Source organism: Neomonachus schauinslandi, chromosome 13, assembly GCF_002201575.2.
Source record: "Neomonachus schauinslandi chromosome 13, ASM220157v2, whole genome shotgun sequence".
NCBI lineage: Eukaryota > Metazoa > Chordata > Mammalia > Carnivora > Phocidae > Neomonachus > Neomonachus schauinslandi.
In genome coordinates, this window is record NC_058415.1 from 41,050,114 (window position 1) to 41,074,843 (window position 24,730).

At 39.7% G+C, this 24,730-nt stretch overlaps 1 protein-coding gene and 1 non-coding gene across 4 annotated transcripts in view; one reads left to right on the plus strand and one right to left on the minus strand.

Annotated features, from left to right (window-relative positions):
* The window catches only part of PSIP1 (PC4 and SFRS1 interacting protein 1), a 41,164-nt gene extending 40,714 nt beyond the window's left edge, over positions 1-450 (minus strand). For all 3 annotated transcript variants that reach the window (XM_021682450.1, XM_021682451.1, XM_021682452.1), the window contains exon 1: positions 262-450. The gene's annotated coding sequence lies outside the window, so the exon portion shown is untranslated. The remainder of the gene's footprint in view (positions 1-261) is intronic.
* A 19,935-nt stretch (positions 451-20,385) lies between these two features.
* Positions 20,386-20,489, plus strand: LOC123326580. The gene has a single exon (XR_006541196.1). It is a non-coding gene; the product is annotated as a small nucleolar RNA U13 (small nucleolar RNA).
* The last annotated feature ends 4,241 nt before the right edge of the window (positions 20,490-24,730 follow it).

Below are 24,730 nucleotides of genomic sequence, written 5' to 3' on the forward strand. Positions count from 1 at the left end.
CGCCCCATCTTTCCTCTGGCTTTTTTCTCCGGGCTTAAGCCCCAAGAGGGAGGGGGTCTGGGGAGAGGGAAAAAAGATGGCATAGGAAAGGGGAACGTCCCCCTCCCATCCACACCCGACATCTCCCCCAACCTGCTTCCCGACGGTCGCAGCCCCGGGCCGCCCCTCGGCTCTCCCGGGCGGGCCGCGGCCACTTCCCCGCTACAGCCAGGAGCGAGGCCACTGAGGGGGGGGCAGGGCGAGTCCCCGCCGCCCGCTCACCTGCCGGGGCCGCGGGCGCTGAGGCTGCGGTGGCGGGCCGGCCGCCTCTGCCCGCGTCCACGCAAGCCACCTGCGCCACCAGCTGCCGCAGAGGCGTCTCAACGGCACCGAATCGCAACCGCCGCCGCCGCTGCCGCCGCCGTCGCTGCGCTGCTCCCGCGCGGCTCCCGCTCGGCGCCCGCTAGCACTGGGGAGGGACCAACTGCTGGCCGAGGGAGGGGGGGACAACGCAGCACCGGCCTGAGGTGCCTGGCTCGGAAGCGGAACTTCAGAAGCCGCTAGATCTCCAAGTTGGCTTTTGCCCAGCAGTTACAGCCAAGTGCAGAGAGATACTGGGGCGAAGGAACAAAGGAGTGGGCGAAAACAGCTCGGCCTGCGGCGGCTCCCCCCTGCGGTTTGCAGAGTGGTCGGGCCCGGCCCGCCCCTGCTGGCTACTCTGCGTGTGTGTATTTGTATGTGTACTGTATGTAAAAGGCGGGGAGGGAGGAAACGATTGTTGTGGACCGGGTTTGGGGGCGGGTATCCGGGCCTCCAGCCCTTGGCTGTGTGTTGGGGAGAACCTGGCAGCCTAAGCTGCATGTTCTTGCATCGTTTCCCAGGGTGGGGAGGCTTTAATGCTGCACTTGCGCGGTTTGCACCATCCATCCAAAAAAGAACTGTACAAAAACCCATAGATGCAATCGGAGCATGAGGCTGTTGCAGGGTGTGCAGCTTGTAGGCCTCTTACACCTCGCTGAATGGGCCTTTTCCTTGAAATTGTAATACGAGAAAGCCCTATTTCTTTTCTTTTAAATTTGAAGCACCAAGGACTATTAAAACTGCAACCCTAACGAATGCAAAATGTGAAGGGAAAAAAACAATAACAGGAAAGCATAAGTCTTTCAGATAGGATGTGGGTTTGGGCCCAGACTAAATTTTAGCTGCATCTAAATTGTATTTCTTTGGTAGAATTGTAGCTGGGTGGTGGTCAAGTGTAGAAGTGTTGCTAAACCTCACATGTTTTGCCTCTTAAAATACTCTTCAAGGGATTTCTAAAATTATTTTATTTTTTGATCCTTCAGCTAATACATTTTTAAGACGTTGGTAGTAACATGCCCAGCTTTCTAATATGAATTGATACTTTAATATTTTTACTGTACCAGAACTATGTTACTAGAATTATCTAATTTTACTTAACCATTAACATTCACCCAGGTTCCCAATACATGTAGTAAATAAAAAGGCATTTTGAAAATTAATAAAAATTAATCTTAAGTTTTGTTTCATGCTTCACTGAATCCCCCCCCAAAAGTACCTACTGTGTGTCAAGAATTTTTAAGTGCTGGGGATACAACCATGAACAAAAAGCATAAATACTTCCTGTCTAAAACAGAATGAAAATATGAAAAAGCTTAAAAATATTAAAATATATAAAGAATGGTATGTAGTGCATACTCCTTTAAATGAAGAACTCACAACTGGGAATAAATCAGGGAAAGCTTTATCAAAGTAGGTAAAAATTGAGAAGAATACTTTGAAAGAGATACTTCCTTAAAAGGGATGAAGACATCCCCAATGCAAATTGTCCTGCAGGGAATTTCAAGAGACTAAATCATACCTCAGCAACAGGCTGAGGGTTCCAAGTGTTGCAAAAAGAGAAATTGACTAGCAATGAAGAGGGAAAGGTTAGAGAGAGGTCCTGAAGCCTCTCATCCCAAATGAGTTTGATATGATGTATGCTAGGGAGCTACTAAATGTTGCTGAGCAAGAAAGTAAAGATGATTCTTTAAAAAGTTATTCTTGCTTGCTACAAAGTAGATGACAGTAGAAAGAGGTTGGAGGTTACTGTTGTACTCCCAAAGTGACCCATTTCTAGATGAGACTGGTGACTGAAAAAGACAAGAAAGTGAACAACACAAAAGCATGATGACCAGGCGTTCGCCATAAATCGTGCACAGGAAAAGTGGAGAACGATGTATTGAAGAAAATTCCAAGACACTGAGTAGGAGAGACCAAGGCATCATCCAGCTACCATTTCTTGCACACCTCCTTTGTTCTAAGCCTTTAAAGGCTTTGCAATTCCAAGTATGGTCCAGGGCCCAGCAGCATGGGCTGTATCTCCCCAGACTTGCTAAATCATAATCTGCATTTTAACAAGACCCCCAGGTGATTCTTATGCATATTCAATTTTGAGAGACTTTTGCTATGGAGGATGCTACAGGAACATTAAACCAAGTAGGGAAAACACATACGATAGATAAATTATAATTAATATTAAAAGATAACATTATATTAGTGCTAAATGATAGAACAAATAAAAAAGGAGTGATTACTGTGAGTGGGGGGTGGGCCTCAGAAAAGATGAAAATAGAGGGAAAATGGAAAAGCGTTGATGTTTCCGTGTTAATGTCAAAAATAGAAAGTACAAACTTAGCTCTTGGTGTCTTTAAGTTTGGCAATTTCAATTTGTGTTAGTCTATAGACAACAAGCAAAACCCTTGAAAACAGTAAGTCAGGGCAAAACAGGTGGTAGTTTAAGCCTCCAGAGAACAAAAGCCCAGGATCCCTGGGAGCAGCAGCTCGGAAGGGGAGGAAAAGGGGGAGTGGTGAGGGAGGAGGGAGCGTTGCACTCAGCAGAGCCACTTGGAGAGCTTTCCTGAACTACGGAGAGCCTGTTCCCCTCTCCAGGCGGGCTTGATGCACCCGGCCCCCGTACTCTGTCTTCTTAGGGAGGTGATGCCAGGAAAAGTACAGCAAGATAGAGATTAAAGGGCAATGAGAAAGCTGTAAGGAGAAAGAATACAATTTCCAAAAGAACTGAAGCAAGGGGGCGGGGTAGCGGGGAGGTGAGGCGGGGAAGGAGATCTAAATGAATTCAGGAAGGAACTTGATTCACAGTCTCTCATTTTATCAGGGTGCTCCTATCCCCATTTTACAGATGAGAAAACAAGCTCACAGAAGTTCAGCAACCTGACCCAAATCACACATCTAGTCAAGCGGCCAAGACAAGGTGCCAGCCGGTCAGTTCTCAATTCTCTTGTGCGTTGGTGTGGTCCCACACCACCTCTAGGTGGAGCAGGGGGCCAGCAGTGCCAGGGACCAAGGAGCTCATAATTAGAAAAAGATGCTGGAAGGAAAAGCAGCCAGAACTCCCTCTTCCACCTTCTGTCTTTCGACTTGAAAGTATTTCCAGCTTCAAATTTCCTAACGACCTTCCTCTGCCCCACCCCGTTCCCCAGCTGGTCCCTACCATCAGCCCATTCTATTTAACTCCCAGTTTTAAGAGACTCAACCCCAAAATACCCCTGGAAAGGTTTCCAACCTCATCTTACTGTGGCATAATTTCTCCTTTACAGTCCTTCAGACTAATATTTAAGCGGCTTAGAAATAGGCACCGTGGGCGCCTGGGTGGCTCAGATGGTTGAGTGTCTGCCTTCGGCTCAGGTCATGATCTCTAGGTCCTGGGATGGAGCCCCAAGGCTGGCTCAGCGGGGAGTCGGCTTCTCCCTCTCCCTCTGCCTCTCCCCCTGCTAGTGTGCTCTCTCTCCCTCTCTCTCAAATAAATAAATAAAACTTAAAAAAAAAAAGAAAGAAAGAAATAGGCACAATCTTAGTCATCAGTGCCCAGCATTTAGCGGGCACTAAATAAAATTTTTTTTCTCAATAAATACTTGTTGAATAAGAGGAAGGGGCAAGTAGAAAACTCCCTAGTCCCTTAGTCTGAGAAAACAGATAAAAAGACACTTTAAAAGACATTTGTTTTTGTTTTGACTTTGTGAATTCTTCATGTACTTAAAGGTTAACATTTAAAAGCACTGACATGTTTTCATTGACTAAAATACATTCCACGGTTTTAATGGAAATCTTTCTAAATGAGATTTGGTACATATCCCCAAAATTAAGTAATGATAATCCCTTCCTTCATATCTTTTACATAGAATATACATAATTCTCTACCTCAATATGCAGTATTTATAACATACCTTAAGCTCATGAGTAGGAACCCCAATTCCTGAACTTTTCTTATGTGTGATCCTTCAAGCCTCGTGATGGGGAAGTTAGCAAGAATAAGAGGAAGATGAAGGGCATTAATCAAAGAGCTTGCGCAGTCAGAGATGCCATAAATCTGGCCTAGGCTCATCTTCCCTTGGCTTCCCTTAGCTTCAATAAGCATTTAGAATTTGGGCCCTTTGGATGGGAGAAACCAACACGTGCTGGTTTGTAAGACAGCGGCTAGAGATACCACTGAGCTGGTTTAACAATGGGTAGATGAGAGTCATTCTCAGACACATGGGCTAAGAGAAGCCTTAATGAGTCTGAGTGCTAGGCCACATCCAGTCTTGGCTAAGGCTTCTCTCATCCCACATGTCCGTGAACCGTGCTCCTCTTTATTTTTCTGCCTGTGTCTTGTGCCTTTTTTCCTTTTTCATCCTCTTCTTTCTCATCCATTCTGCCTCATTTTCCTGCACACTCTCACCTTCTGATTTGGTTAACTGAGAAGTATAGCTTTGAAAGTGGAATGGTCACTTGTTCTGGTCAATAGGCCTACCAATGTGATATCTTTTATTGTCTTTGTGCCTTTGGTTCTTCTAGGGGTGGAGAAATGAGTGGTGATTGCCAACAGTTAGGAATTGTAAGAGGGAGAGGACGGGATGACTCTAAAGTGGTAACACTAGGGAGATATTCATGGTGATGGAAGAGTTCTGTATCTTGACTGTGGTAGTGGCTGCAGAAATCTATGCATGTGACAAAAATAGCATAGAACTAGACATTGTACCAGTGTCAGTTTCCTGGTTTTGTCATTGTATTATAGTTGGTTAAGATGTAACCACGAGAGGAAATGGGTGAAGGGTTATACAGGACCTTTCTATAGTACTTTTGCAATTTCCTGTGAATCTATAATTATTTCAAAATAAAAGTAAAAAAGCCAGTTATATATACTAAAGGTTCAAGAGAAGTTTTTTGTTTAAGGCAAGGAAACTCTGCTTGTGTTTATAGGTGTTAGGAAGTTAGGAATGGGGCCAGGAGAAGGAGAGAAATACAATATTTGTAGTGTCTTCTCATCTGTGTGTGTATGTGTGTATAACCCATGTCTCTACAATGCTTTCTTTTTCACTTCTGCATGACCATGAATATCTCTCTACTGCTACCAGCACTTTAGAGTCATCCCAACCCCTTGCCCCTTGCAATTCCTAACTGTTGGCAATCACTAATCATTTCTCTATCCCTATAATTTTGTCATTTCATTTCATTATATATATGGAATCACGCACTATATGACCTTTGCAGATGGGCTATTTCCATTCACCTTAATGCTTTTAAAATCCATTTAAGTTTTTTTTTTAATATTTTACTCATTTATTTGAGAGAGAGAGTGATCATGAGCGGAGGGAGGGGCAGAGGGAGAGGGAGAAGCACACTTCCCACTGAGCAGGGAGCCCAAAGCGGGGCTCAATCCCAGGACCCTGAAATCATGACTGAGCCAAAGTCAGACGCTGAAGTGGTTGAGCCACCCAGGCGCCCCCATTTAAATTTTTCTGTATATCAAAAGTTCATTACTTTTTATATCCGAGTAGATTCCATGGTATAGATTGACATAGTTTGTTTAACCATTTACCTATTGAAGGACATTTTGGTTGTTTCCAGGTTTTTGCTATTACAATTGAAACTGCTATAAACATTCCTGTACATGTTTTGGGTAGATAAAAGTTTATATTCCTCTGGGATGCATGCCCAGGAGTACAATTACTGGGTCATATTGCAGTTGCATACTTAGGATTTTAAGAAATCGCCAAACTATTTTCCAGAATGGCTGTGCATTTTACATTCCCACCAACAATGTATGAGACATCTAGTTTTTCCACACCTCCACCACCATTTGGAATTGTCACTAGTTTTTCTTTTTACTGCTCTAACAGGCATGGTCTTAATTTTCATTTCCCTAATCATTCGTGATAGTAAACATCTTTTCATGTGCTTATTTACCATCTGTATATCCTCTTTGGTGAAATGTCTCTTCATATTCTTTGCCAATTTTCTAATTAGATTAGTTTTTTATCGCTGAGTTTTGAGCACTCTTTCTATATTTTAGGTAAGAATTCTTTGTCAGATGTGATTTGCAAATATTTTCTCCCAGTCTATACCTTGTCCTTTCATCTCCTTTACAGGATCTTTCATAGACTAAAAGTTGTTGATATTGATGAAATCCAATTTAGCAACTTTCTTCTTTTATACATTATGTTTTTGTTGTCATGTCTAAGAACTCTTCACCAAGCCCTGGGTCATGAAGACTTTTCTCCTATGTTTTCTTCTGAAAGTTTTACAGTTTAATATCTCATATTTAAGTCTATGATCAATTTTGAGTTAATTTTTGGGTAAGATGATGTTTAGATGGAGGTTCATATTTTTTGTCTATGGATATCCAAATGCTTCAGCACTTTTATTGAAAAACTATCCTTGTTTCATTGAATTGCTTTTTTACCTTTGTCAAAAATCATTTTAACATACTTGTGTGAGCTTACTTGTCTATTTAGTCCAATTGATCATTGTGTGTTTCTGTCGAGTCATGGGCCCAGTGCCCTGGGATCAAACCCCGCATCAGGCTCCCTGCTCTGCGGGAAGCCTGCTTCTCCCTCTCCCACTCCCCCTGCTTGTGTTCCCTCTCTTGCTGTGTCTCTCTCTGTCAAAAATAAATAAAATCTTAAAAAAAAATCTTCCTGAGATTTTAATAGGAATTATTATTTTTTTGAGAGAGAGAGAAAGAGAGAGAGGGTGGGGGAGGGACAGAGGGAGAGAGAGAGAATTTTTTTTAACTTCGTTATTTTATTATTTATTTATTTATTTAAAAGATTTTATTCATTTATTTGACAGAGAAAGAGAGGGAGAGAGCACAAGCAGGGGGAGCAGCAGACAGAGGGAGAGGGAGAATCAGATGCGGGGCTCAATCCCAGGACTCTGGGATCATGACCTGAGCCAAAGGCAAACACTTAACCAACTGAGCCACCCAGGCACCCTGGGAGAAAGAAATCTTAAGCAGGCTCCATGCCCAGTGCAGAGCCCATGTGGAGCCTGATCTCACAACCCTGAGATCATGACCTGAGCCAAAACCGAGAGCTGGATGCTTAACCAACTAAGCCACCCAGGCACCCCAGATAGGAATTATGTTAAACCTATATATCAGTTTGAGGAGAATTGATATCTTTACTAGGTTGAGTCTTCTAATCCATGAACACAATTTGTCTGTTCACTAATTTAAATAATCTTTAATTTCTTTCATTAGCATTTTGTAGTTTTTAGCCTACAAGCCCCATATGTGGTTTGTTAGATTTATAACTAAGTATTTAATTTTTTGTATAGAATTGATTTTTGTATGTTTATGTTGTATTTTGAAACCTGGCTGAACTAATTTATTAATTTTAGGAGGGTATTTTGTTTTTGTTTTTGTCTCTCGGTTTTTTGGTAATTTCTTGGGATTTTCTACATAATCATGTTATTTGCAAATGGGGACAGAAACAGTTCATATAATTTTAGTTCTTTAAAATTTTTTTAAAGATTTTATTTTTTTATTTATTTGAGAGAGAGAGGGCATGAGTGGGGACAGAGGCGGAGGGAGAGGGAGAAGGAGACTCCTCACTGAAAAGGGAGCCAGATGCGGGACCCCGAAATTATAACCAGAGCCAAAGGCAGACACTTAACCTACTGAGCCACCCAGGTGCCCGATAGTTCTTTTAAATTTTTTGAGGATTGTTTTATGGCCCAGGATATGGTCTATTCATATGTTTGTAATGACTGTGTATTCTGCTATTTCTTTTTTCAAGATTTTCTTGTTTTTAAATAATGTCTATACCCCATGTGGGGCTCGAATTTACAACCCCAAGATCAGGAGTCACATGCTCCACCAACTGAGCCGGCCAGGTGCCTCTATTCTGCTTTGTTGAGTAGAATTCAATAAATGTCAATTTATATCCTATCCTGTTGGTTGATGTCATTGACTTCTTGTATATTCTTCATTATTTTCTGTTTATTTGTCCTATCAATTGTTGACAGAAAGATACTGAAGTCTCCAACTATAGTTGTAGATTTATCTATTTCTCCTTTCAGTTATATCAATTTCTGCTTTATGTATTTTATAGCTCTGTTGTTTGGTATATATACTTTGATGATTGTTATGTTTTTGCTGTATTTTCTTTATCAACTTTTTTTTTAAGATTTTATTTATTTATTTGACACAGAGAGACACAGCAAGAGAGGGAACACAAGTAAGGGGAGTGGGAGAGGGAGAAGCAGGCTTCCCGTGGAGCAGGGAGCCTGATGTGGGGCTTGATCCCAGGACCCTGGGATCATGACCTGAGCCAAAGGCAGACGCTTAAAGACTGAGCCACCTAGGCACCCCTTCTTTATCGACTTTTATAATTATCTATTGTTCCTCTTTATTTCTGGTAATTTTTTTTTGCTCAGAAGTCTACTTTATCTAATATTAATATAGCTATTCCTACTTTTATTCTGATAAATGTTTTCACAGTATGACTTTTTCTAGTCTTTTACTAACATGTTTTGTATCTGAGGTCTTGCAGACAGCAGATAGTTGGGTTTGACTTATTTATTTATTTGTTTGTTTGTTTGTTTATTAAGATTTTATTTATTTATTTGACAGAGAGAGAGACAGAGAGCAAGAGGACAAGCAGGGGGAGTGGGAGAGGAAGCAGACTCCTGCTGAGCAGGGAGCTGGGTGCAGAGCTTTATCCCAGGACCCTAGGATCATGACCTGAGCCAAAGGCAGATGCTTAATGAATGAGCCACCCAGGTGCCCCAGTTGGGTTTTCTTTTTTTTTTAAGATTAAAGATTTTTTAAAGATTAAAGTGGTTTTTTTTTTAAGATTTTTTTTTTATTTCTTATTTTTAAGTAATCTCTACACCCAATGTAGAGCTTGAACTCATGATCTCAAAATCAAGAGTCATATGCTCTACCAACTGAGCCAGCCAGGTGCCACATTTGGGTCATATTTACAATCCATGGTGCCAATCTCTGTTTTTTAATTGGTGTATTTAGACCACTTACATTTAATGTAATCATCAATATGTTAGAGCTTAATTCTCATATTTTTTTGTTTCCTTTTTCCTACCTTCCTGTAGTTATTTGAACCTTTGTTAAAATTCCATTTTGATTTATCCATAGTGTTTTTTAGTATAGTTCTTTGTATAAATTTTTCAGTTGTTGCTGTAGGCATTACATTATACATACATAATTTACCATAGCCTGCTTTTGTTGACATTTAACTAGTTTAAGTGAAGTATAGAAACCTTAACTCTCTTTTAGTCCTTTTACCCTCCACTATATATAAGATGGTTGTCTTAAATATTTCCCTTACACACACCAAGAACCCCATCAGAAAGTAAAACTTTGCTTCAACCATCAAACATAATTTAGAAATTCTCAAGAGGAGAAGTAAAGTCTGTTGTATTTACCTATAGTTTTACTCTTTCCATTGTTCTTTCTTCCTTCCTGATGTTTCAAGTTTCCCTCTTTTATCATGAAGGTAGGACCACAGTTTTGTCCTTGGTGTTTGGTTAGAGAAGGGTAATAATTATCTAAGCTTTTCTGTCTTGCTAGGCTGCCCCTTTCCTTGTTCATTGGCTGTAGAGAGCAGGCTTTTGTTTGTGTCTGTTGAAATTTCTAGTTGCTGGCTTTTCCAGCACCTATTTCAAGATGTATGAGGCAAAAAGAAAACCTAGCAGACAATTCACCACTGTGTCATTCCTTGGGTCCCAAAGTCTCTAGCCAGTCTGTAATCTTTTCACCTTTCAGAGACTTGTTTTTGTTTTTTTTAAGATCTTACTTATTTATTTGACAGAGAGAGAGATAGCAAGAGAGGGAACACAAGCAGGGGGAGTGGGAGACCGAGAAGCAGGCTTCCCGCAGAGCAGGGAGCCTGACGCGGGGCTCGATCCCAGGACCCTGGGATGATAACCTGAGCCAAAGACAGACACCCAACGACTGAGCCACCCAGATGTCTCCAGAGACTTCTTATGTTTGTTATATTTACAATGTCCAGTGGACCTATTTTTCTCTTTTCCTTTATCACTAAGTTCGTGGGTAGAAAATCGTTTATTAAAAATAGTTTGCCTCTACTTCATCACTCACAACTTAACCTTCATCTCCAGTGGAATCGAACTCCAAGAGAGCAGGGGCTTGGTTTTATTCATGACTGTGTCCTAAGGATACAGTGCCTGATACAAAGCAGGCCTTTAGTAAATATTTCTTGTCACTACATTATCCTAGTAACTTTTCCTTCTTTATTTTCTCAATGCACCACTCCAGTATAGAAACTTCGTTAGCTCATGCATGAATTAAAATATTGGTTTATGTTTCATGTTTTCTCCCTGTGCCTTTCTTTATACCATTATCTTCCTCAGAAATGCCCTTCAATCATTCTCTGCTTATTAATTTTTTTTCTTTTCTTTAAAGTCCAGATCTAGTTACTCCTCTTAGGTCTCTTCCTGGCCTCATCATCCTATTCTAAAATCCTATATACACTACTTTCTGTAGTACTCATTTTTTAAATTAACATATTGTCTCAATTGAAAATGTTCTCAGCTCTAATTAACAGAAAACTCTGCTGTAGTGGCTTATGCAAAAGAAATTAAGAGAGAGATGCTGGCATTGCAGCTTGATTACTTTGGGGTCAGTGTCTCTTCAATTTACTTGACCTTTTCCTCATGCTGGCTTGTCTATTTGTAAGCAGATGACTGCTCTTCTGGGAACCACATCTGAACTTTAGGTAGGAAAAAAGGGCATAGAATGAAAGGATAAACTATGCAGGTCCATCTCTTTTTATTTAGAAAAGAAAAGTTCTGGGGTACCTGGGTGGCTCAGTTGGTTAAGTTAAGCTTTTGCCTTCAGCTCAGGTCATGGTCCCAGGGTCCTGGGATCAAGCCCGAGGCAGGCTCCCCGCTCAGGGGGGAGCCTGCTTCTCCCTCTCCCTCAGGTCCTCCCTGCCCCACTTGTACTCTCTCTCAAATAAATAAATAAAATCTTAAAAAAAGAAAAAGGAAACAAAAAGTTCTTCCAAAAGTCACATTGAGCAGACTTCTCGTTTTATCTCGTGGGACAATATTCTGTTACATAGCCACTCCTTGATGGAAAGTGCAAGTGAGGAAAGGGTTGTCAATAGGAATTTAGTTAGCCAAACAATGATACCTGCCACATGTATCCATATATATCTATATAATACATTTAGGTAAATATCACTCCCTAATTAGTTTGGAGATATTTGAGATCAGAGATCCAGTCAGAGTTAGTCATTTCATACTTCACACTAGATGAATGTAAGGTCCCCCAAATTTCATGTATTTCTACTATAAACAACAAGGAAAACTCTTAAATGGGGACTTTAAACCTAAAACAATTATTTGAGAATTATTTAGTCAGCTCAGTTTCTTCTGAAATTAATAACTTTTTTAGTCAGGGAGGCAGAACCGCTATGAGTTATGGGAGGAGAGTTTCTTTTTTCTTTTTCTTTTTTACAGGAGGTAGACCTTTCACAATCGTGGCAGGAACCGGAGAAGTGAAGGTCCAAGAAACACATTAGAAGGTGAGAGAGGTAGGAACTAAGGAGTCAATCTAAGCAACCAAACATGTCCAACTGCCAAAATAGGACTGACTAGGGAGGTTTATGGGGAGATCTCTGGGAAGTTGTGCCTCCATTCAGCTAGCACCCCTGTGGATCAGCTGCCAAGCATCTGCTGTAGGGCCTGGGGCCACTGTTGGTCAACAGCGTCAAAAGTTGGGAAGAAGAGCCAGGTATGGATTGGAGGACAATGAAGACAAGCTGAAACCTGCTGGTCCTCTACATCTGTCTCTTCCAGCATCTAACCACAAGGACCTGCAGAGTAATGGCTGCCGCTTCACTTCCACCTTCCAAATCTCTCTGAAATTCTTCTGACCAACTCTAATTTGGAATCTTTCAGGGAAGAGGATTTTGGGAAATATGATCCAGCTTATTCAAGTTGGCACAGAACAAACCATCACACTAAGTAAACTATACAAATGGAAGTTGAATCTCATCACTTAGGGACTCAAAATGATTGAAATTCCTGGAGGGGTAGGACTATGTCTTAGGCTATTTCTTCTGTCCCTTTTGTCCTAGCCAATTCTTAAATCATGTGTTGTCCTCATTGATCTTACTGCACAAGCTAGGTTTTCCGCTGCCCTGGTACCTATGTCCTACGAGGAAAAAAGAGTCCCTTCTTTGATTTAGACTATAACATGCTGCCCAGGCAGTCTTGTCTTTTGACTTTGTTTTGGTTCTTATATTTCTGTCGGCTTCCTCTCCTGTTCCTCTGCTCTGGCTACAATCCTTCTGTGTTCTCTAGTATATTTAGCTGCTTCTCTCCTGCCTAAGCATAGTTCTGTGGAAGCTGCTAATACTACATGAAATTACAGTGAAATTACTACTTCTAGGTAGTAATTTATCTTTGGGTGATGTAGTTCTCCCATTTTTGTTTTAACTAACAAACATATATTCAACTGCAGATATTTATTGAACATCTCAGATACTATCTAACCCTCCATAGGAGTTCAAGGAACAAAAATATCTATATAACAAGAGAAGGAGTAAAATATACCAACATAAAGCAACAAATAAATAGCTTTCAGAGTTCAGAGAAGGGAATTGAATTCTGCCTGCCTATGGGCCCTTTATTTACCTTTTCCAATCAAGGAACTTCTTATAAAATTTCTAAATCCTCATAATATTGCAGTATTTCTATTATAAGTTAGCTACAAATAGTAGAATCAAATTAAATACACAGAATTTAAGCAATATCAAATAAAACAGTATTGAAAAAAGCTATGTACAAAGGTTTGTAAAGGAAGATGTAATAATAATTTTAAACCACATAAAAATTGAAGAAGCACTGATTGTGAAAATATAAATACAGAACTAGGAAAACGAGGCTGTAATTTCGTGCCACTGACTATTTGGAAATTATTTTTCTTTTTTGCACTGTTTTGGTGACATGAACTTCTGGGGTTCAGAATTATTTAGTGTTGCATACATTCACTCAAGCTTAGTTTTCACATCATAAAATTTGTCACTTGATGGCATGAGTAAACAATAACACTGGTAGTGGTTTTAGGACATTTTATCCACATGCAACATCATCACCAGTGAATGCCAGAAAGGGTTTTTGAAGACAATGCAGATGTAGAAAATTTTGTTTTTTTAATGAAGTTATACATTTCTTCTTTGTATAAAAATTAAATGCCATAAACTAGACTGTACTTATAATTTCACATTAGTGTATATGAATAGGTAAGGGAAATATGACCCCGCTCATTATGAAGTTCAAGTGTGGATTTACACATAATAAGGTACAATTGTCCAAATAGCTGCAGGACTGAGGAAATGGTTATAAATGTTCTGCAGGAGCAATGCTGACAAACTGTCATGTGTTTTCTTTGCTAACATTTTAGGTAAGGGGAACGTTAAGACATAGAATTTGTTCTGGAGGATGAAAACTCAACTTCTCATTCAGTCTAATCTCATCAATCCAGCTTAGATTTGGTCCAGCCTCTAAAATTCAATTTAGTGTCTTTTACCCACTGCTACTTCATGCCTCCTGGTTAAGGTAGAACAAAAAGGAGGAAAAAGATACAGTGAAATTTTATCTTTAGATCCTGTTCTAGTTTACTCTTGATATGGAACTGTAAATCTTTCAAAGGATTTTTTTTTTCTATTTCAAGATACTTTACGAAAACTAGGGTAGCTGCATTAAAAAGAACACTTTTTTTATTGTGGTAAAATATAACATAACATTTACAATTTTAACCATTTTTAAGTGTGCACTTTAGTGACATTCAGTACTTTTACATTTACATTGTGATGCAACCATCACCACCATTTCCAGAACACTTTCCTGATCCTAATATAAACACTTCTTGTCCTAATTTACTTGTAGGAGAGTAGGGTCATTGGGATAGAGAGACACATCACAACTTTATGTGTTAGTCATGTCCTTGATGGAAAGAGAGTGAGCAGTAGCATTGTGACCTTGGTTAGTGGTCTACTTTCAGAAGTCTTGAAGAGATACGTATAGAGAACAGCTCAGATAATGCACATTGTTCTTTGCTAAGGAATCATGTCTTTAATCTCTAAGGTGTAACTCTTGGATTTATTGTGCTGGGTTGAATCTCAAGGGATCTTATATTATTTTTTTAAATCCCTATGGCCTCAAACCTCACTACAAACAGCCTAAACTTGGCCATTCCTAAGGGCCATACAAACCTCTCTCTACAGTTGAGAATAGGCTCAGAAAGATAAAGCCAAGAAAAAGAGTGATAAGGAAAAACAAGCATTTCTCTTGAAGGCATAGAGCAACAGTTCCGGACATCTACACCCTCCCTATCTTCTTTATCTTGGGCCCCACTCTGTATTCTCCTTGGTCTTCTAGACAGTGTAGAGGATGGGAGGATAAGACTCAAAGCCTTCTTCCTACACCAGCTACAAAAAAGAGGATAGGATTAAACAACCCAAAGAAATAGGACATTTGAAGAGAAGAAAACTGAAAAACCAAAATAAAAACTGAAAATTCCAGAGGGAATAAAGCAATCAAAAAAGTCCTCCCAGGGACACCTGGGTGGCTCAATCAGTTAAGCGTCTGCCTTCAGCTCAGGTCATGATCTCAGGGTCCTGGAATTGAGCCCCACGTCTGGCTCCCTGCTCAGCGGGGAGCCTGCTTCTCTCTCTCCCTCTGCCTGCAGCTCACCCTGCTTGTGCTCTCTCTCTCTGTCAAATAAATAAATAAAACGTTAAAAAAAAAATCTTCCCAAAAGATTTCAAAATGATGATGATAATAATTTTAAAAATTACTGAGTGCTTACTATGTGCTTACAAAAATCCTATGAGGAATGTACAATTTTTTTCCCCATTTTTGATGAGGAAACTGAGGCACAGAGAGGATAATGGGTTTTATTTAATTCATTCATTCCACTAATATTTAATCTGTTTGGTGAGAGGTGTTCGGGATATAGCACTAAACATATTTGATATTGGCCATTCTGCCCTCATGAAATTTACAATCAAATGGAGGAGATAAATAAACAAAAATAAAAGCAGGCAACTGAATAAATTTCAGATCAAATCAGGTGGTATGAAGAGAACATATGAAAAGGAAGTTGAGTTTGGGACTAATTTTGGCAAGGTAATCAGGGATGACCTTTCTATAGAGATAAGGTCTAAATAGTTCCTCAAAGGAGGCAAAAGAGCTACTCAATTCCAAGGGTGAAGGAAGCGTTCCAGGCAAGATAAATAGCATGTGCAAAGAGCTTAGTGTATTCTTGAAACTGAAATAAAACCTGTTTGGCTGGAGTGTACAGAGATGGGTGGGAACAAGGCATTAGCTGATGTTGAAAGACTCCAGATCATGCAGGGCCTGTAGGCCACAATTAAAGGTTTCAACTTTACTGTCTCTTTTTTATGTATACCCATATGTTAACTGTCATTAGCTCCACAGTAGTGGGGTTAGAGGTTTTTTTTTTAATATTTTTTTCTTTTTCTTTTTTGAAGTTTTAAGAACAAGCATATATTATTTATGTAAAAACAAATACAGATCCTTTTTCTTTTAAAAGTGGATATGGTATGATTCCATTTATGTGAAATGTCAATAAATGGTAAATCTACAGAAATAAGGAGCAGATCAGATTGTGATTTTGGTTGCCCAACTCTATAAATTTACAAACAAACAGAGAAACCAATTTAGTTGTACCTCCAATGGGCCAATTTGATGGTATGTAAAATAAATCTCAATAAGTCTGCTGAAAAATGGAAGTAAGTACAAACTTAGGATGATTTCTAAAACCAGAGACAAATAAAATAAAATAAGATAAAATAAAAATAAAATAAAACCAGAGACAAAATAAACTACCTGTAGAAGGTGAAAGAAAGGTTTGGCTGTTCTGGAGCCTGTAAAGAACCTTAAAACTTTGCCCAAATCTCCACCCTTTTGCAGAACTACCTATGTCGCTCCTTCTAAGTGCTCTTGCAGCTTGCTTCTGATATTTGCTCTTTTTTTTAAAGATTTTATTTATTTATCTGACAGAGAGAGAGACAACAGAAGCTGGAGGGACAGAGGGAGAGGGAGAGGGAGAAGCAGACTCCCCGCTGAGCAAGAAGCCCGATGTGGGGCTCGATCCCAGGACCCCAGGATCACGACCTGAGCGAAAGGCAGACACTTAACCGATTTAGCCACCCAGGTGACCCTGACACTTGCTCTTAATTTTTTATAGGAGTTATGATGAGAAATGGAGTGGGGTATGGGCAGAATATAAGAATAACACACATGACTTTGGAAGGTTTTTTTTTTTTTCCCCTCAGAGTTTGGGAGCTTTTTCTGGTTATTTATTGCTGTGTAACAAACTACTTCAAAACCGTAGGGGCTTCAAAGAGTAACTATGTTACTATTTCTCCTAATTCTGTGAGTCAAAAAATTTGAACAGGCCACAGAGGGAATACTCCATAATTGCTCCATGTGGTGCCTGCAGGGGCTGAGCCATCCAAGATGGCTTCTTCACTTACTTGTCTGGTGCCTTGGTTAGAGTAACTCAAATAACTGGAGGCTGGCTGGAAGAGCTCTCAATATGGGTCATATGTCTGTGGCTTTGGTTCTCACAATTGGCTGGGTTCCTCCTCAGGTCTTCCCTATTTAGTCCTGTGCCTCCACTCCTCCATGTAGTTTCTGCAACTGGTTTCTCCCCTAGGGTAGCAGGACTTCTTAGAGGCAGAGAGTTTCTCCAGAGTGCAAGAGCAAATGATGCCAGGTCTTCCTAAAGATTTAGGACCAGAGCTGGTGCAGTATCACTTCACAGATTTTATTGGTTAAAACAAGTCCTAGAGCCACTCCAGTTTTAAGGGATGAGGTATCCACAAGGGTTGGACAACCAAGAGGCACGCATGTTTCATTACAGGCCACCAGGTTACTGTCTCTTACACTCACCTTTTCCTTCAGCCCCTCGGTTACTCAGTAAGCTCTTGCATTAAGTATAATAAATACCTTTCTGCTTGAAATATCTAGCTTAAGATTCTGTTGACTACAGGGGCGCCTGGGTGGCTCAGTCGGTTAAGTGTCTGACTCTTTGATTTTGGCTCAGGTCATGATCTCATGGGTTGTGGGATCGAGCCCGAGGTTGAGCTCTGCACTAGGCGGGAAGTAGCTACAGATTCTCTCCCTCTGTCCCTGCCCCCCACCCACACGCACATGCATTCTATCTCTCTCTCAAATAAATAAATTAATCTTTAAAAAAAATAAAAGGGGGTGCCTGAGTGGCTCAGTTGGTTAAGCGACTGCTTTCAGCTCAGGTCATGATCCTGGAGTCCCTGGATCGAGTCCCGCATAGGGCTCCCTGCTCGGCAGGGAGCCTGCTTCTCCCTCTGACCCTCCCCCCTCTCATGTGCTCTCTCTCTCTCATTCTCTCTGTCTCAAATAAATAAATAAAATCTTTAAAAAAAAAAAAAATAAAAAATAAAAGGAACGGCATAAGGAATATAGTCATTGATATTGTAATAGCATTGTATGTGATAGAGGGTAGCTACACTTGTGAGCAGAGCATAATGTAGAAACTTGTTGAAGCATTATGTTGTATACCTGAAACTAATGTAATATTGTGTGTCAACTAAAAAAAAATACAATAAATTAAACAAAAGAAATACAACATCTTTCACAAGAGAGGGAAGCTTTCTTACTAATTACTTGATAAAATTAATTTTACTTATTTATCTAAAAAATTTTTTTTAATTTAAAATTTTTATTTATTTTTATTTTTATTTTTTTAAAGATTTTACTTATTAATTTGAGAGCGAGAGAGAGAACAGGCACAAGCAGGGGTAGTGACAGAGGGAGAGGGAGAAGCAGGCTCCCCCCTGACCAGAGAGTCCGACGTGGGGCTCCGTCCCAGGACTCCATCGCAGGACCCCGGGATCATGACCTGAGCTGTAGGCAGACACTTAAACGACTGAGCTACCCAGGTGCCCCGAAAGTTGTTTTTTTTTTAATTTTTAAGTAATCTCTACACTCAACATAGGGCTTGAACTTACAACCCCGAGATCAGAGTTGCATGCTCTACCTACTGAGCCAGCCTGGCACCCATTGATAAAATTAATTAATTAATTAATTTAATTAAGTTAATTTTTTTTTAAGATTTTATTTTTAGGTGATCTCTACACACAACGTGGGGCTCAAACCCACAATCCTGAGATCAAGAGTTGCCTGCACTACCAACTGAGGCAGTCAGGCACCCCTGACAAAATTAATTTTAAACATTTACAAGAATAATGAGCAACATTATTAAAAGTCCTTCCCCTTGAGGTTGTTTTCCAATGCACATAGTGATGTGGACTGATAGCCAATAAAAGATTTGTACGTACAAGGAAAAAAAAAAAACCCAAAAAACAAAATGAGTCATGAGACAGACCAATATGCAGATTTTCAAAGGAATAGTAACCCATCTTGGACCCCATACCAACTCTAAGAACATTAAAAATGTTCAGATGTGGGGGGATTCAAGGACAATTTTGAAGAGATTTCTTTCGAGAAAATCTCTGATATATTTTGTGTCCCAGATCACCAAGCAACCGAGGTAAAATGTTCCTCCCAACTCTCCAGTCAAGGGCTTTAAGAAGACATCTTGGGGAACTTGATATACATCTCCAGTGGTGAGGGAACATGGAGGGTAGGGCAGACTGGAGCCCTGTTGACTTCTGACCAAGAAGACTGATGCAGGAGTGCTGGGTGGCTCAGTCAGTTAAGCATCTGCCTTTGGCTCAGGTCATGATCCTGGGGTCCTGGGATCGAGCCCCGCATCGGGCTCCCTGCTTGATGGGTTACCTGCTTCTCCTTCTCTCTCTGCTGCTACCCCCTGCTTATGTGCGTGCTCTCTCTCTCAAATAAATAAATAAAATATTAAAAAAAGAAAAAAGAAGACTCATGCAAAGGGCAATGAGCTTCCAAGAAAGAGATGATGAGGAGTACCGTTGGAAAATCAGAAGATGGAGAGCAGGAGACAGAAATTCTTTCGCCCATGTCATAGGAGTAGTAGGTGGAGAATACCACCAAGAAACCTCAGAAGAATCCACAGAAGTCTTCAACACAGAAGAAGACAGCTTTAAACATTTACTGAACCTTTGGACCCAGCAATTCCAATCCTACCTCCCATAATTAGTTTGACAGAAATGTATACATATATACATCAAAGACATGTACAAGATGTTCATAGCAGAATTTTTCATATTAGCCCGAACTGAAAGCTTTCTAAATGTCTATCAACAGTGGAATGGATAAATGTGATATATTCATACAATAGAGTATTATCCAGCAATACATTAAAGAATGGCTTGCTGAATCATTTAATCACATGGATAAATCTCACACACATTGAGTGAAAGAAACCAGATATAAAATAGTATATTCCGTATAATTCCATTTATGGAAAGGTAAAAAAAAAAATAGGCAAAACTAACCTATATTGATAGAGGTAAGCATAGTGATTAAGAGGTGGTGTAAGGGAGAGTTCTGGGGTCTGGTAATATTGAGTTTTTTGATCTGGGAGCTAAGTACATGGATGTTCTCATTTTGTAAAAGTCCACTGAGGTGTATTATGTGTAATATTTTAATTTAAAAAATTACAAACACAAATTTCCTAGACCCAAAGCGTATGAAATCATCTTATGATAGAAGTTAAGTATGAATTGTCTGCTCCCTTTTTACCTCCTTCCCCTAAGTAGTAAATGAGAAAAGAAGAAATTCACTATGTTTTCCATAAAAGCAAGCATCCCACCTGAAACCAGGCCCTACCTAAAGGTGTATGGGTGGGGAAATCTTAACCTTTGCATGCAGATTAAAGTGTTAATATAGACTGATTCATATATTGGACAAGACATTCTAATTACTGAATTGAAAATAGACTGGCCTCTTATGATGATGTTTGGACTTCCAATTATCTAAGAGAGATCAGAAAAGTCAAACTTGAGTTTTATTCAGGAGGATGGAATAAACCTTGCCCACTGAATACATTTTAAAGGGACCATGAGAAACAACATATAGGTGCATTTTTATTATATCTCACTATTTTGCTTGTTTAATATACTGCTACAAATCCTTTTGTAGTTCATAAGCATGATGATTCAGTGTTCGTGCTGTTGTGTGACTTTTGCCTCCCTCAAACCTTGTTGTGACATTGGCACATTACCTCTCTGAGATGAAAAAAAAAACCACTTATATTGCTCACTACCAATGCAAAAATAGGCTTTTGGATTTAAAAAATAGGAAATTAGTAAGAGAAAGAGAATTTCTTAATGTAAAAATAATTTCTAATACGTAATCAGTCAAAATTATATTTAAAGGGAGTAAATGTAAGAATTATTTCACATTAGGGGTGCCTGAGTGGCTCAGTCGGTTAAGCGTCTGCCTTCAGCTCAGGTCATGATCTCAGAGCCCTGGGATCAAGCCCTGCATCGGGCTCCCTGCTCAACGGGGAGTCCGCTTCTCCCTCTGCCTCTCCTCCTGCTTGTATTCTCCCCCCTTCAAATAAATAAAATCTTAAAAAAAAAGAATTATTTCACATTAATGTCACAAATAATATAAATGTTGTTGTCCCTTTTATTCGGAAATTTTCTGAGAATTTGGGGCGCCTGGGTGGCTCAGTCGTTAAGCGCTTGCCTTCGGCTCAGGTCATGATCCCAGGATCCTGGGATCCAGCCCCACATTGGGCTCCCTGCTCAGTGGGAAGCCTGCTTCTCCCTCCCCCACTCTCCCTGCTTGTGTTCCCTCTCTCGCTGTGTCTCTCTCTGTCAAATAAATAAATAAAATCTTTAAAAAAAATTTAAAAAAAAAGAAATTTTCTGAGAATTCTATCCAATGTAGTAAACAAGGTAACACAAGTGAGTTATAACCGTCAAGACTGAAGAGAAAAAATTGTCTGGGGTGCCTGGCTGGCTTAGGTGGTAGAGCACGTGACTCTTGATTTTGGGGTTGTGAGTTCAAGCCCCACATTGGGTACAGAGCTGAGTTTTAAAAAATTGCCATTATTCAGAGGCAATATAATTATTACCAAAATATTCCAAGAGAATGAACTAAATGGATATTAGCATTAATTTTGAACTATCTTAAGGTAACTATAAGAGGAATATATTAAAAATTAATAGTTTTTCCATATATATTTATATATTCATATGATTATGATGCATGATATATGATCTATACACATATAGATCATACATATAACTGTTATATTTATATATTCATATGATTATATTTATATGATGAATATATTAATCACTTGAATATAAAATATAATATATAAATACAATATATTTATAAAATAAGCAAAACTAACCTGTTTGATAGAGGTCAGGATAGTGATTGAATTTAGCGTAAAAGTCATGATTGAGAGGTGGTACAGTTAGAGGATGTAATGGGGGGCGGAATCCCATTTACAACAGTGAAAAACCAAGCCAAACAAAAATAAACCTTTAAAACCCAAGTAATAAACTTAATAAGAATTTAAAAGATTCATAGGACAAGAACTATTAAGGTTTATTGAAGTACATAAAAGAGAGTCTAGGCTAAATGGAGAGATATGACATCTTCCTGGATGGGAAGACTCAATGTCATAAAAATGTCAATTATCCCCTAAGTAATCTATACATTTCATGTACCTCTTTGATAAATGAATTCTAAAGTTCCCCCTGAATGGTTTCCCGTCTCATTTAGAGAAAAGGTCCTATACAACCTATTTCCCTCCTATTGCCTTTTATTCACATATCCCACCTCTCTGCTGTTTACTCTCTTCTTCTTTTTTTTTTTTTAATTTATTTGAGAGGGAGAGAGCACTTGAGCATGAGTGGAAGTGAAGGGGCAGCAGGAGAGGGAGAAGCAGACTCCCCACTGAGCAGGGAGCCCAACTTGGGGCTCGATCCCAGTACTGTGAGATCATGACTGAGCCGAAAGCAGACGCTCAACTGACTGAGCCACCCCAGCTTCCCTGTTCGCTCTCTGCTTTAGCCATATTGGCTTGCTTGTCATTTCTTCAACATGCCCTGCAAGCTCCTGCTTTACACTCTTTGCAATTGCTATTCCTTCTTTCTGGAATGCTCTTTCCCTGAACAGCTATATGCTTGCTCTCTCACCACCTACGGGTCTTTGATCAAATGTCATCCATTCAGGGAGGCCTTCCTTGATTACCTAATCTAAAATTGGAATAACAGCATCTACCCATCACCCACATGTACTTCCCTTCCCTCTTCTTTGTTTTTTTTTTTTTTTTTTTTCCATAGCACTTAAGCCTATCTGGCATGCAGTATATTTTTTTACTTACTTGTTTATTGCCGGTATCAAGTGTTGACTTCCTCTAACACACACACACACACACACAACCTTTTTTGTTAATCAAAAAAACTAAATTTACTTTTGTTTAAGGGAAAACATCATGACAGAGTCTAAGGAGTGCCTCAAAATGAGGAAACTGGGGAAAGGTAAAAGACACTTAGCGCCTGGATGATTTTAAGGCAGGTCTTGCAAGGGAATGGGCAGAATTTATGATACAATAGTTTTGGATCAGTGGGCTCAGTGAAACAAGAATCTTAAAATGAGTTTTTTTTTTTTTAAAGATTTTATTTATTTATTTGAGAGGAGACAGCAGGGGGGGCCCCCCACAGGACATGGAGGGGAGGGGCAAAGGGAGACGGAGAAGCAGACTCCCTGCTGAGCAGGGAGCCAGACACAGCTCCATCCCCAGACCCTGAGATCATGACCTAAGCCAAAGGCAGATGATTAACCAACTGATTAAGGTTCCCCTTAAAGTGAGTCTTGATGGGCTAGCAGTTTTGATAAGTAAGCTTTTTAGTCAATTCGCATTATATTCCCCAACCAGCAGCTAATATTTTACTTTGTTATTACTTAACACAGGGACTTGAGAATTTATGTTAGATTAAATTCCCAGTTTCCCCTTTTATCATTCTGCAGGCTAATTGGCAAGACCACTTATCTCTTGGGGACATCATCAGTCCAGATCTACACCATGTTTGAGGATGTGGTTGAGTGTGTTTTCTGAGGTAGTCATTCCAACCTCCACGAGTGTCAACTTTTCTTGTTCTTCTTAGTAGAAGATCATCAGGATGCACAATGACTGCACAGCAGCATTTAAGATTCTGGAGTTCTCCATTTGTACATTGCAACACAAACCAATGCCAATCTGATTTGGGTAAACATATCCAAACTAAATTAAGAAAACAGATTCCATTGCAACTATAAAGAGTGCACAGAACCAGATATTGGGTATTATATAAATTATTTCATTTCATGATACCTTTATTTGTTTTTCAGATCTTTTTAGTGATATAAAGGACCCCAGAGAAATCTGCAAAAATATAAGTACAATATTATTTCCCTCACACAGTACATGGTCTCCTTTAAGAAGAGAATATTATGTCTAATGACTGTTTTGAGCTATCATCTACCTAATTTCGTGAAAGTCTTAGGGGAGAAGTTCCATGGCCTTAGACACATTATTTAGTTTTACTACTTTCTGAATCATAGCATGTAGGATTACTCCTATTTTTTTTAGGTGTTTTGGAAAGCATAAAATGAAAAGTTTTGGGTATAGAAGAAGGCAGTCCAAAAAAAATTCGCTTTGGTTTTCAGTTTTGAACTCAAATCACAGACCAGTTTTGCTCCTTGTTGAATTAAATTATTTAAATAAATTTTTGTTCTGGGAAGGGGAATCTGTGAGCTAAAGTAAATCCTGGGTGATACAGGGCCTAGCCTGAAAGCAGGCATCAATTAACAAAGATAACATCTCTGTCCAATCTGTTGGTTGCCATCAGCCCACCAGTTGCCTTTTGTGTAAGATCTGTAAGAGTGGAACAGTCTTTAAAGGTACACCATCTCTTCTGGAACCCTCCTCAAGCTCTATTTCTGCTGGCTGCAAAGGCTAGCTCCTACAAAAGTTTCCTACAGTGAGTTTGTCAACATGCAAATTTTGAGAGCACAGTTCTTCACAAGCTGCCTTCACTTCAGATACCAGCCACAGGATTGGCGGTCTCCAGGGTGACTCTCACTTCTCACCAGTTGGCTACAATTTGAGGGGCTCCCATGACTACCTTCGGGTTTGATAATTTCCTAATTATCTGTGGGAGACTCACAGAACGCACTAATAGTCCTCACTAATACTTACGATTGCAGTTTTGTTATGGCAAAGGGCTATAACAGAGAAGAGATGCATAGGGTGAAATCTGGGAGAATTTCAAGTATGAAGCTTCTATCATTCTCAGGTATATGTTACCCTTCCAGCATTAAAGTGTGAAAATACTCAGAGTATTGCTAACCAGGGAACTTCATCTGAACTTCAGGGTCCAAAGTTTCTATTGAAGTTTTATTACATAGGCATGGCTGATTGAATCATTGCCTGTGTGATTGAGCTCAGTCTCCAGGCTTCCTTTCT